This window comes from Halichoeres trimaculatus, unplaced genomic scaffold (assembly GCF_033239565.1).
Source record: "Halichoeres trimaculatus isolate MK-OKI-2021-1 unplaced genomic scaffold, fHalTri1.1 fHalTri1_scaffold_16, whole genome shotgun sequence".
In the NCBI taxonomy this organism is placed as follows: Eukaryota; Metazoa; Chordata; class Actinopteri; order Labriformes; family Labridae; genus Halichoeres; species Halichoeres trimaculatus.
In genome coordinates, this window is record NW_027437194.1 from 18,774,995 (window position 1) to 18,790,006 (window position 15,012).

The following is a 15,012-nucleotide window of genomic DNA, read 5'->3' on the forward strand; positions in this document are numbered from 1 at the left end:
GTTTGTGTCATTTAAAAGCTTAATGTTGTTGTTATTTACCCAATCATTTTCCATCACAGCAGCAGAAGGAGGCAGAAAGACACTGTGGCAGCTAATCAACTGTAACAAATGCTTCTGCTGAAAAATATCATTCAAATGGTACTTTACCTGTTTTATTTATTTATTTGTTTGTTTGTTTATTTATTTTTAGATGGTAACAGTGGGAAATAGCAACATAATCTGTAATTTTATCTAAGAACCACTAGATGGCAGGAGTTTGCCACCAATCAAAAGCCTGAGCACGCTCAAGTCTTCTCTCTAACAATGTTATCTATCCAATATCCAAGGAATGAAATATTACTCCAACCATAGCTGATGTGTCTTGTATTTACAGGAACAAGTCTTCAATCGATCATCCAGACTGCTTACAGACATTTTTTGGAAAAATAAATAGTCCTTATGAGATTAAGTTGATTTTATTAGTCATCAGTCCTGGGCTTAATGAAGGTGTGGACCAGGTGTATGCACGCCTTGTCTGACCTTTACAACACACACCATTGTGTCAAACACTGAATTTATAGTGATAAACATCTGACAGACATAATGTAGATGACGCAGAATGCCTCTCATGGCCGTGCTGTGATGTAATCCTGTATTTAAAACCAACATCACCCTCAAACTCCACCCGAAACCACTCCTGTGTTTGTGTTGGTACACTAGCGGAGGACCGAGATGTGTATCAGCTTGTTGAAACCTCTCACTTGTTCAATATGTCGTCACTGTAGGCTGTAGATTATCTCCAGAGCCTGCTGTTCAGATATCCTCCCCACTATATTGTGTGGCACCTTCCATAAATATATTATAGGACTGTGGGTCTTTCAGGTTCAAGGCTCAGCACTAAAACACACACAGACACTCTCTCTCCTCTCTCTCATCTGAGCTCTTCTCATCAGTATTCTCTCTGTGGTGCAGGATTAAACTGTGTCCGCAGCACAGGGACTGCCTCTCATTCCTCAGATTTCTGGGGCCCACCTCAAAGACCCAGAGGCAAGAACTGGGGATTTAGCAACTACAGATTTTTATTTAATTACGTCTGTGGCCACAAACCCTGCATCAATGTGATACCCTCTGTTTCAAACCCCGAAGTGACTCCCTCTGGGCAATGTCAGGCTGGGGTGAAACAAAATGAGGTTGTGCCTGTGTTTCAGATATGTGTCCTCTTGGAGAGTTTGCTGGTGTTGGAACGGCTTCCGTTGAATTATAGTTAAACAATTGAAGGTCAGGTAAAAGTATTCAGTGACGTATAAAGAATAATATTGTGCTCAGCTTGTCAGTGAGGGCAAAGTCATGTTTGGTCAACATTCATTGCTGCTACAAGTGAAATATTTGAAATTAATCACATTAAGACTGAATTCCTTGTTGGGACATTTTTCAGTTATAAAAGGTCTAAACCTTTGCAAGTTGCCATGAACAGGTAAACAAAGGCAGAAATGAAATCTCCAGAATTAAAAAAAAAAAATCAATTAATTTAAAAAAATTAGACAGATGCAACCCAGGTAAATAATATCATTTATGTTGTCTTCAGGGCTTGACATTAACACCGGCCAACCGGCCAAATGCGGGTGGATTTTGGCAGTGGCTGGTAACACCACTGCTCCCACTGGCCACTTTGGCGGGTTGAATTTTATTTCAAACATTGAGCAGAAAGACAAGCAAAAAGATTACTCTGATGATGAAAGCTCTGAGGAAATATAATTTACCTCTCCTTCATTGTCATTCTCATGAAAAAAGAAATTATTTTCTGATTACAATTGTTAATAAATATTTAAGCAGACAGTGTCTCTTGCTGAGTTTTTATCAGTTCAATTAATCCCCTTTACAATTTTATCATAAGCAATAACAAACAACTATTTTAATTACTATGTCTTAATAGACTGCATATTTTCATATGAAAGGAGCACACTGTTACACACAGCTTTATCAGAGCTGAACACCTGATTAAGGACCTGTGGATTTTAACATTGATGTGGTCTGGTTTTAGTGTGCATAGGGGTCATTTACAGTTAAAGAAGGTGTAAATCTTTTTACAGTAAACTTTAGCGTGTCATCATTGGCTTTAATCAAATAGAACATAATTATCCAACAACAAATTGTGGCCAGTGAAAACACTGAGTGGCTAGTAACTCAGGGATACCACTAGCCACAGTGGCTGGTGAGCAAAAAAGTTAATGCCAAGCCCTGTATGTCTTATTTAATACCTTGCAATAAATCATGTCATATTAATTTGTCTTACATATTATCTTGTTTTATTTTCTGTCATATCAATATTTTCGATATTGATATTACAGAATTAATATGCAAAATTAATAAATATTAGTATGAGAAATTAGGTGTATCACAGTTTAAAAGTTTTTAATTAATGTTGTCAATTGATAACGAAAGCGTGCTCCAGGTCGCGTCTAGTCATGTGACACGCGCCGGCCAATCACGGCGCTCGCGGCATCACATCAGACAGCAGCTGTTGTCAATCGCAGGTAATTAGCTCTGGTGACGGCAAGTGCACGTCCGCACGTTACGCTCGTTTACCCTCCGTTACTAGCATGACGCTGTTTGCTCAAAGTGCACTAAGTTGCCCTCCTCTATCTGTCTGCCTGTTTCGCCGGATTGAGCGCCCATGAATCCTCTTCTGAACGCAATGGTGAGCTGTTGAGTAACACTGAATAACACCGAATACTACTGCTGTTGGTAGCATGCTAGCTTTTTATACTTTGAGCATTTCACATCCTGAACTCTTTAAAGGTATCTTTATTTCAAACCACTTGGGGGCAGTGTAACAGAGAAATTGACCGACTGTCCCAAACAGTCTTTGCTAACCACGAGGTTTAACTTAAAACTTGTTTGAGTTTTAGTTTAGATAGTAAAATCCAGGGTTGTTCTTCGAGAAAAAAAGCTTCTTACCCAAAATAATGACACAAATGTGAGCACTGAGATGTCAAAAAGCATGAAACAGTGAATTTGTTAGCCTTAGCAGAAAAACAATTAGAAGAATTTGCATCCAGCATGTAAAGCATCTTGAGTTTTTTTCATTCGAGTTACTTTCATGTCACGTTATTGAATAATATTTATTTGTATTTCTTCACGGAGGAGTAAAATGAACTCGTAGCTGTTTAAAAAGTACAGAAATATAAATAAGAAAATAATGTAAATAAAAAACGGAGGGCTTCAACAAATAATATGGAAAATGAATGATTAATGAGCCATGAATATGCACTTCAGGCCGTAAAGGACTAGAAATTCTTCTAAAATCTTACCTAATAAACTCAACATGAAACAGGGAAAGGCCTTTTGGTCTGCATATTGTTGCTTTCAGAGAAGTAACAGAGTGAATTTCTTGGTACAGTGAGAAAGATGCAGTATACAAACCCATAAATCAAACTGAACCACTGTGGGATTCATTATCTGTGTGTGAGAGTGTGTCTCTGACTGAGCTCGGCACTAAATGACTTTCCAAGAACTTTTTTTAATCAGCATGCCCAAAGCTCTCCAGGGTCTCAATCGAGCTTACGGTTCCTCAGCAGTTTGAAGTTCAATTTTGATAAAACTTTTGCCTCTTGTGTAACATGTTAAAATACCTAATATCAAAAAGGAGACCAAAGAAAGGCTTAAGGTGACACCCTGAAGAGTTTAAGCGCAGCACTACTGTAGCTGACTTTTCTCCAATGGCTTCTTGGATTCTTGTGACTCACTCGGTCAAATTGATTGTAATTATAGCATGGCACCCTAATCTTTCTAAATTACTGACTTAAGTATCTTCAAACACTTACTCTTCCAAATTCATCCTTCTTGTTAGTGCTGGATGAGGTTTGGTGAGATCAAGTCTCCCAGTAAACAAATTTACAGCACTTAACATGTAGCTCAGAGTCATTAGGCTACATGTTTTCTATACTGTATTGATGTGACGCTCATACCTAATTGTGTTAACTACTTGATTGTGATTGGCTAAAAATCCTTAACAGTATTTATACATTTACAGTGGAAACTTGATCGTATTTATTACATCAAAGCAATCAGTAAAAAGGGGGACTGGTATATTTTACTTCTGCTTATTGACACTGTGGCAAAAATGTACATTTTGATGGCATTTTAATTTGGTAGATATTGTATTAAAATGTAAGTTTCCATCTAAGGCTAATCCTGAGAATTTGGAAATAGTGAGTTCATAGGCCGAATTGTTAGAGCTGCCTGAGAAGCCAACTGTGTTCATGCGGAACCCATAGCTCATCCTTTAAGGATTCCCACATCCACGACCTTCTATTCACTACACTGTATCCCTTTAAAGTTCAAACTTAAAAGTGCTCACCCACACATCCAAGTGTGCACCTAAACTTTTCAGTATACAATTTTCACTTTAAATAGTGAGTATTTTAAAGTGAACACTTTGAAGAGCATACTTGTAAGTTCAAATTTTGTAGTGCATACTTAATATGCACACTTTGATTTGAATTCAAAAGTTGTCAAAAACCATAAAGTGTGTTGATTTCATTCAGGAGCTTCACAAGTGAATATCCCCTAAGGATCTGTAGGACTGTGTAGGCTACTATGGTGTCTTCTCTGTACCCGCAAGTGAACACATTAGTGAGTACTCGTTGGTATTCACAGAAATGCAAGGTTGTTAGTGCTTTGAAGGTTGCATTTAAAAGTGCACACTTATATCAGAACCTAAAAGTTGTAAAAAGAACATTTAATTTGTTCATAGTTATAAGTTGTAGTATATAACTATTATATTATTATGTATTATAGTCATAAGTTCATGGCAGGCTAATTCAGCATTCTGCATTAGAAGTTGAGCGCAAGCTTTTCAAGACTTCATTCAACCATTTTCAGACATGCCTTCAGTCATTCATCTTCAGCATTCTGCATTAGCAGTTCAGCGCAAGCTGCTTCAGCATTCTGCATTTACAGCGCAGAAATTGCTTTTCTAGTTTGCTGACATCGTGCTCAGACTGTTACAAATGAACATCCAAGTTCTGTCGGACTTACCTGCTGCTCTGTCTATGCCCCATTCTTGAAAGTGCACATAATACTTTGAAGTGCATACTTACAAGTGCACCACTCGAAGTCTTTACTTGTAAATTTGCATTTGTGTTGCTTTGTTTTGTTACATTTAATATGACCAATAAACAGTTGTCTAACACAACAACAGCAAGATATGACGGTAAAATAGAAAATCCAAAGATTGTACAATTGTTATATTAGCAGCAGTTCTTATAAATTTGGTAATTCATTACACATAGAAGTTTAGTACTTTTAGTTCTAAAATGTGGTATGTTTTTCATACAATCCTGCCTATTTTCTCTATGAGCTAAAGTGATATTTGTCTACTTCAACCTCTACCAGAGAACCTGTGACTGAGGAGTTACAACAGGACAGTAACAAACATTAATCCCCAGCAACAACAACTCTTAAAACAGAAACTAACCCTGAAACACCCTGGAAAGAGCAGTGACATTTTTGTGGTTAGCTAAAATTTCAAACGATGCGTTAGCTTCATATAAGGTTACTGTGGTTTGCAGAACATGTGAGAGGCCAACATGCTGGAGCTAAACTTGTTTGTTTCTGCTGAACCTTCTCAACACAAACATACATACAAACCCTGTTAGTAGAGAAACAGCAACAATGTTCCAGCAGCTAACATAAGAGCATCAGGTGCTTCTTGGTGCCAGCAGTGTAACAGACTCCTCTGGGTGCTCTCAAGCCTCATGGAAGACACAAAGACGTTAGTTACACAAAGGCTCACTTGTGTTTAACCTGAACACAGTGTTTATATGAAAACGGAAGAACTGCCTTTAGAATGACTGAAAAAGGTCAGAAGGGGTTCAGGATCAGTTCCTCCAAGTCATTTTCTCATACACCCCCTCTCCTGGTCTTGTTCAGCTGAATGAAGTACTGTGGCTTGGTTCAATCAGACAAGCGTGGTCTCATTGATCTGCTTCAACATTGATTAAAAACTCTTAGTAAGTAGGTTTTAATTGACTATACACCATTGTAGGTCTAAAAGGACTTGTGTGAAGCTCGGTTATCTTTTTTACTTGCTCTAGTAAGACAGAATAGGATCAATTGGATTATTGTAAAACAGTAAATAAAAAAGTTTGGAACCGAAAAGAGCTACAGTAAACCATGTCTGGTTTCTTGTACAGGTGCTTCATGGTTTTGACTTTTCTTAGAATTAGGTTGAACTGCATCAGCGAAACAGAGGGCAGTGACGTGGGACAATGAGGTCCTCGGCACGTTAAATGTACATGGAAGGTCAGTCAGTGAGTCAGATAGTTGTTTTCCGCCTCAGGAAACTCGATGTATGTGGGACATTAGTCGCCTCTGGGTCTGGATGGAAAAACCTCTCACCCTCGAGACCTTTCCACACTATTCTCAGCTGCCAGAGACACACACACACATATACACAAATACATGTGAACGATGTAGACACTCTGAGGTCTATCTTCGGCATCCTCAACCAAATGTGTGTGCTGGTGTGTGTCTGCACGACCACACAGCGATGCAGGGAGTCGTGTGGCTGGCGTCACTCTGTGGTAAATTAGTAGTCATGTTATAAACAGATTATTTTAGTCTCTGATTACGTACTTACTAAATGATGGCTTAGCCTAAACACCAGCGACTCTGCCCAAGTGTCCTCTCCTCTTTGATTACACGGAGGAGGTTTCAGGGATAAGTATCAGACTGAAGAAAGTTGCAGAGAATGATAACTAAGAAGTTTAAAGGTATGTCTCAGGCACCTCCCACTCAGTCTTCCAAGTTGGTTTCACTTGAAGGATAAAAATTGTAACTAAAGCCTGAAATATTTGACTGACTCCTAAAACCAATCACCCAGTGCCAAATTGGATGTGGTGCAAAACTTTTTTATCTTCTCACCACTTTTACATTTCTTGTTAGATCCCATGTTTAATTTCAGATGTATGTAGATTTTGAGGCCAGACAAGGAAAAACTTAGGAATTTCCTTTTCATTTCCTTCTCCACCTTTACCCGGATGTAGCAGCTGTTTCCGCATACAACTGTGAAAAAGGAGTATTAATGTTCTTTGTGACACACAGGGTGTGATGCTAATACTGACAACACACACCAACTCAGGCTTTCTGTTGGAACCCTTCCGAGTATTGAAACAAATGAAATCACCTCTGCTTGCGTTATGATCTCAGACACGGGGGGGAAAGGGTGGAGCGTGAACTGCACCCTCTTAACAAACCTCACCGACCTCCTCTCTCTCATAAATCCCTCGAGCACACGTGCACTTCTTCTGCTTTTCTCCCACTGTATCATTTTGGTAGAGCCAAATGTGGGTGTAGTCTGCCTTTGGTGAAACCACACTACATAGCTGGTTGGAGGAATGGCTGTGGCAATACCTTCACAGAAACAATGACTGTTTATGTTAGTCACAGAGGGTTGAATGGAAACAGAAGTGGCAACTAGGAAAAAAAGAGCCTCACCCAAAACAGGACCTGATTTTTTACCCTGCAGTGTCTGCAAGTCTGGTCTTTTCAAATTAGGGCCTTTAAAATCACAGGGGTAAGAAAAATTAAGATTTAACCAGAGGACTCGTGTAGGAGTGAGAGTAAAAGCAAACATTAAACACACTCTGGCATTAAGACAATCAGAGAAGAACTGACCCTTTGCACTGACCTTTAACTTCATCTGTGAGAGAAGATTACTCACAGCAATTCACCTTGAGGACAGAACAAAACAGGTCTATCCTATGCCAGGAGATACGCTGTGGGAACATTCTTGATATTCACAAGTGTAGATATGGAGCTTCTGAAGGGCATGGGCAGAGTTTGTTTTGGCTTATCAATTTTTTTTTTTTTTTAATGCAGGTATGGTCAGATAAAATTAGCCTACTCAGGTCAATAACAAACTGTGGATCACTGCTTTACGTTTGCTTTCAAACTAAGGTAGATAGATGGTAACACATATTTTCAACAACACACATCTTTCTGTTTCTTGGGGTCTTAAAAAGAATTGCTCTATGATCAACTCCTGCCCCAAAATATAAATAATCCCATGCTCAAACATAAAGCCTACCAAGTGGGATAGAAAATAGAAGCAATAGAAAGGGGAAGATGATCTTTTGCAAATAAAAAAATATTGCAGATAAACAGAAACTTTTATTGCCCCTAATGACATATGCCAGTAAACTCCAACTCAACTAAACGTATATTCTTATACAAGACTAAACCAGAATGAAGACAGTGGTCATGAAAATACCAAATAAGTAGTAGTTCCTTAATTGGCCACTCGAGGCTAGCTCAAAGAAACAAGTTAATCCCCAAAGCTTGTAATTGAAGTAACCCATCTTGTGTCATCCAAGTGGTGACAAGCAGTTGGACAGTTCAGAAACACTTCTGATGTATGCTGTATTTAATCTTTCTTGCTAACAAATTAGCCTCCATCATGGGCTGGATGACTCCATAAATTTGATGGACAGCCTAAAAGCTTGAATTGAGACTTTTAACCAAAGAGTGGCACTACTTTTTCGGTACCAGTTTTTCATTCTAACAAAGTCACATTCATAAGCATCAGCACCTGGGTGAGACAGAAGCTCAAAACGAGAGTCAACAGCAGAATAAGCTATTTGGCGTTGGCAGAGAAGATTTGGCAAATGTTTCATGGGCACAACCTATATACTCTGCTGCCCATGAATGCATGTTCCTTTAAAATGTGGCACCAGTTAAAGGGAAATGAACAGGCTTTCCAAAGGTATATGATTTATTGTTACAACAAATACATTATCTACCAAACACAAAATGCCTTACTTTTTGTGCTAGGTTTAAATGTTTTTACTTTTACCCAAGCAGAATAAGGCAGCCAGCTTAATACAGCGTATTTTCACACCTTTTGTAACACTGCTTGGTTGTTTGGTTTCTCTCTCCCCGTCTTATTATCTGGTCTATTCATTGCCATTAACAGGGTGTCAGACTGCAGGTCAACTGAAACAGCTGAGCCTACTGAGGGACTGCCAAAGGCTCTGTCTGCTCTCTATTGGCTTCTTACCGGTGAGGAGAAAGGAGTGTTTGTGTGCAATTCAGTACAAAGATCCACGGTGGGAAACCTTGTTGTGTATTTTGCACACACTGATAGGCTGTGTATTTTCTGTGTTGAAATCGAGGCCAAGGCCTGACCAGAGAAACTTGTTGTCAAGGGCACTTTAAATTCGTTAGGTCTCCTTATGCTTTATGATTGACTCTCATTTACATTGCAACCCATTTAAATGCCATTTCTTTTAGGGTAATTAAACATCTCCTTCATACCACCATCATCACCATTTTAAAGCCATATTCCCATCTTTTTGCATTTCCTCCTGTTGCTTCAGGCAGACACTCAGATTAATCAAGCCTGACTTGAGCTGTTGTCGTGCTGAGGAGGAATGCTCCTCTTGACTCTCTTCGTGCTTGAGGATAATTGGTACTGATTACTGCCTCTTACTGTGTGTACTCACTGCTCACTGATGAGGAAAAGCTCAAACACACAGATGCTCACAAACACACAGACGCACTTTGTTGTGGCAGAGAGAAACACTCGAAACACAAAGGCTTGTACGTGCAGACACACACTCACACACACACTGATTCCCCTATTATCTGTGCTGGCACATACCTGTAGAGGAGGAAGCTTGTTTATATGAGCTGCTGTGTCTCTTAGAGACATTCCAGGATGGTTTTCCCACGCTGAGGGCGGTAGATGGTGAGGGTGGTGGATCGGCTTGGGGCAACAACCTCTTGGACTTTGTGTTGATAGCCGGTGCATGAACATCCAAAAACACACATTCCTCTGAGACATGTCCAGACATGTTGGAGGAGAGTATGCAAGGACACACACTTTTCCTCTGATTGGGTTGTTTAGAGAAATTAAGAAGGGTGCAGTGATCCAAGTTTCCCTCCTTGTGGTAAATTAGGTCTCCAAAAGTAGTATGGGAGGCAGATCCTAGGCAGCTCTTCCATGAAATCACTTACCCTTTTGGATACAGGAGGCAGATGCGCGCTCTTTGGCTTTTTTGACAAGGCTAACCTCTAATCCACACATTAAGCGTGAGCACCATGCTGCACAGTGCTGTGTTTTTTTTGCACGTGCCATTTCATACTCAATGTGTCTCTGGAGCGCAGTGCAGTGCACTGCATAGCAGGTGGAAATGCAAGATCACAGGAAAACCACATGTTCCTGCAGAAATCACACCCATGACAACGTACTTGCATGGTAATTGATCAGTATGTTAAACTCACCTGGAAGTCCCAAAATGTTAAAAAAAATCTAAGTTTTTCATCTCCAAGATTAAGTTGGCCTTGACTAAAGCATTGGATTTCCTCTGGGTCTGACCTGCTGAATAATTTTCCTGTTTGGTACAAGCTGACCTACCAAGAGTGACGCGTCTTCGGGCAAATAAAGACTCTCCCTTGGTGTTGGCGGTGCAGACGGACCGCAGTGCATGCTGTGTGAATGCTATGATCGACTAGAGTGGTTTCTAAGCAGAGTCGCACACCGTCTTGCGCTGCACACCACACACCGCTCACCGGTGTGGTTACCTTTAGTAGGGCTTTGCATCGTTGGTATCGTACATATTTGAATGGTTCTGGTTCTTGTCAATTCCTTATTTCAATTCCATTATTTTGCAGATTAAAAGCAATGAATATCACAAGAAGAAAAGTAAGTCTGCCTTTATTGTAGGGCCATTTAGACTCTCTAGTTTGACTGTCAACTGTGCAAATGACCTTTGCCTGAAAATGTATGTCACTGTCAGGAACTGAAATGTATGTGCCTTTTAGAATCCACAAATCTTCATAATTTGGATATAGTTCCTGATTTCCAACCCTAACCATTAAAGCTGGCCCAGCCTTAGATCAGACTCTAGATATGCTGCTTTAGGCTTAGACTAAAGGAGAACTGATGCACAGAGCTCCTGTCTCCTCCTCCATCTCTCCACAGAGGTACATTTATTTTCCTTTTATGCATGCAATTGTTTCTACCCCACCTGCTGATGTCAAATCCTGTTGCTACAATAATTACTGACAGCCATTCGTAACTCCATAGCACCATTGTTCGCATTTCTTTGCCTATACCATTGTGCCCACCAGTGAGACTCTTTCTGATGAGGTGTTTTGGGATTGGTAGATAACAACGGTTCTCTTCGAATATTGTTAGACCAGACTCTAAACCGTGCCTTTATGTGACGTCTCCACTTTTGTTGAGATTTGGCACCTTTTTAAAAAGATTGATTTGACACCTGTGAACTGCAGTTACCGTTACTGTTGTATCTTGAACCATCTCATTGCTTATAAATACAGGTGTTGTAGCTTTGCCAAGATGGCAGCAACAGTTAAGCTTTAGAAAAATGACACGATAATGCAGCCAACATTAGAGACACACGGTAAAAACAGAGAAGAAAACCACAAGCGTGAAGCCTCCCTGAACTCTGTGGCTCCAAAATAGATCTTATCATCAAGGCTCCCGTTGCCAGACAACTGACGACAGAGAACCGTTGACTGTCTATTTATGCACACACACTCACACACATTAAACTGCTGTTAAAGCCCGCTGCAGCATCCACAAAGCACCCATTGCCAGTGTTTATCAGCAACGTTTTGATGAAACCAGACTCCCCAGGCATCAGAGAGCCCAAAGAAGCAAAGCAAAGAAGGCGGCCCCCACCCTCCTGTCTGTCTCTTTCACCCCCAGCTGAGAGGGAGGGGCACTGCTGTGCCCAGTAAGACCCAGGCGTCTGATTTATACCCCGCAGGTGTCTGGCATGTTCATGTGCATGCATGCAGAAGTCCCTGCACATGCAGCGTTGGAACAGATCTGCCCCTTCAATGGGCTGCAGGAAGAAACCGTAAGATGAATGTTTCACACTTTGAAGCTGCTTCATTAATCCTGCACTGTAAACGTCTCTGAACTGCTTTCTTTGTCAGATTAAGTGTGCACTTGTGGCCTCACTGCAAAGCGCACAATAAAGTTAGGAAGAATTTAACAGTTATCTGAACAACTGAGAAGACTTAACTAGGATTTTACGCCTTCAGATAAAGAATAACCAACAAGTTTTTGTCTATGAGCAGGACGGTTTTTATATTGACACAATCACAGATAAGTAGTTGGAAAAAAGTAATTTCTACTGTTTCAAAGAGAATTACACAGAAAGTAAGTTTCTTTATTGAACTATTTAGGACAGGGAGGAAAAATGAAGTAAGTGACAAATGTATTGATGTACAAGCTGTTGTTTACTTTTTGTACCATTTAAAGCTCCTCCGAAGTGTGTTTTTGAAGCTCCCCTGAGAAGTTTCTTTAAACTCCTTGAAGATTTAATTTGAAACACCTCTAAAGAGTTTTTAAGCTCCTGTAAGGGGTTTTAGAGCTACTGTATGGATTATATTTTAAAGCTAAAGTAAAGATTTTGTTGTAATAGGTAGGAAGCACATTGTTTTTATGAGCCACAAGGGCCAACCTGATCAGGATTTTATTAACAAACTAATGATGTCATATGTGATCCCAATAATTGCTGCTGCAGGGTAGGTGTGAGATGAAGTGATTTTTTTTTTTCATCTCCTAAAGCAGATCATCTTGACTAAGAAAAGAAGCCATAGTTTAAATTTAAAACTGCAATTTAGAAGCAGAATAAAATTAACAGACACTTGAGGTACCAGTTTGTTCACAGCAGGACACCAAAATCACTGCAAATCAATGAATCTTCCTCACATGAGCTTTAATCTCACTTTAAATTTGGTTTTTGACATCCTCTTGTGTTTATTTGGCTAAAAGACAGAGAAACAAAAACTAAATATAGTCCTCTTCTGTGTATACTTTTTACTTGTCTCAGCAGTTTCTTTCACTAGGACTACAGTGAAGCATTACAGAAGCATCTTCACAGACACCTAAAAGCCAAATTGCTGCCTCCGTGTTAAAGTCTCCTCTGGTGAAAAACTGTCAGACACCCATTCTGTGAAGTTTTGCCTGCATGTCTGACAAGTTCACAGGAAGCACCGACAGTGTGCTGTGGGTCTGTTGACATACGCTCACACAGATCATCACACAAAGACAGGTAAACAAACAGTACATCTTTTCTCAGGGCTGCTGACAAAGCATCAGATTCTCAAGCTCCAAAAGTAGAAAAGGATAAGTTTTAACTTAAATCTAGGATTGATCTGCATTTTCTCTCTTTTTCTACATTCCCCAGACTCCTCTTTGTGTCTTAAACCAGCCCCACCCTTTCTCTACATCTCCTCTTTCATGTTCCCAGACGGAGAGTCTAGATAAAGGGTATACTATTAGAGGAGATAGAAGGGAAAGTGATGAGGCGATAAGAAAGACAGGCTGTGTGGTCACTAAAGGGGTGTTCAGAGAGGGGTCGGGTTAGTGAAGACTGCTGAATCAGCTCTTCCTCACACCCATCTCTTGATCTATTACAGAGTTTCCCCAGGGAGCGCTTACTTTCTCAAGGCTTCAGGCTTTATATAACAGGACCATTCATTGAAGAGACAGCTCACAGTGACAGGGATTACATTTCAGTCACATTATCATTAAACTTCTGATGGGGATTTTTTTTTGTGTCTTCTAAAACTTCTTTTTCTCTTGGCCTCTCCTTTTTTTTTTTTTTTTTGGGGGGGGGGGGGGTTCATTGATGTTGATGGTCAGTCCACTGACATTAGCAGACTTTATGCTTAACAATTTCCCTGTCAAATCTTTACATCACGCAGGGGCAGCCAGACTTAACATCGACCAGTCTACTGCAGCTATCTTAGCTTAGTACAGAGATAAGGCAAGGCAAGGCAAGGCAAGTTTATTTGTAGAGCACAATTCTTACACAAGGCAATTCAAAGTGCTTTACAGCTAAAATAAAATAAAATCACAACAGGCAAAATAAAATTAGTGGTCACATAGAGCTCATACAACCCCACTTCAAAAAAACTGAACTGTCCCTTTAAGAACTAAACATACAAAGAAATGTACATTACTCTCCCACAAGAGATTTCCATTCAATACACTCAATACGTAAATTATCTCCTTGTTGGCCAAAACTGATAGAGAAAAATAGCGCTAGCTTGATGCAAATGTATTGATACGCTAGTGGTTAGCATACATCAGTATTACTTTCGGTTTTATAACAGAATTTTAACTTTTATCACAGAAACAAATCACACTTACTCTTTGCAAACAATACCGAGAACTCTAGATGTCAAAATACTTACAGGCAAGATAGAAGAAAAGGGGCGTGCAGGCTCATGGTTGACTTTGGTATTAACACGGCAAGCTCAATATGCTATAACCATTGTGATACACTAGATGGCATATTTCAATATACAACAAAACAGTACATCAACGTCATGCAACATGTGATTTTTACTTATTTTTATTCACATCCAGAGATATCCAGATCTGCTGGCGAATTTCACATTTATTTACTTATTAACGCAATAAAATCCTTTGCAAGTAATGCAACCAAGGTGGATGTCTTCCACATTTCCAGAGAAGGGGAACATGATTGTAGTTCACAAAACATGTGCCACGAGTTTTCCAAAAGGAGCAAGGAAGTTAGCCAGTCAGTTTGACAAGGCTCATTTAAGTCATCTGACAAGCTGTCGTAGCAACACATGTATATTGAGGAAATATAAAGCAGCAGCTAATGTTAGCACCAACAAAACGGTATGTGCCATGATTCATCTGGCATTTGATGACGCATAACCTAGAGCTATTCATTCCTTAAATCGATTTAATTATCCATTCAAAATAAGAGCAATTGAGGACAGGAAGCAAACCCCAACACCTGTTGGTTGTTTGCTTGAAAACTGAATAGAGTGAAGTCTAAACTCATCTTATCCCACTTTTGTTGTATAACGTATGATAGACAGAAAAATCAAAGTGTTAATGCCAAAAGAACATGTGAAAATCCACCACAGCTTTAAAATCAAGCTGAATAACCCTGAGGAAAATAACTGTGGGAAGTTGTTTTTGGCTATGATGATGCATCGTTATTTTCAGCT

General features: G+C 39.7%; 1 protein-coding gene across 2 annotated transcripts in view; it reads left to right on the top strand.

The window, feature by feature from the left end:
* Positions 1-2,532: 2,532 nt before the first annotated feature.
* Positions 2,533-15,012, top strand: part of prag1 (PEAK1 related, kinase-activating pseudokinase 1) — a 73,012-nt gene continuing 60,532 nt past the window's right edge. For both annotated transcript variants that reach the window (XM_074690321.1, XM_074690319.1), the window contains exon 1: positions 2,533-2,677. The gene's annotated coding sequence lies outside the window, so the exon portion shown is untranslated. The remainder of the gene's footprint in view (positions 2,678-15,012) is intronic.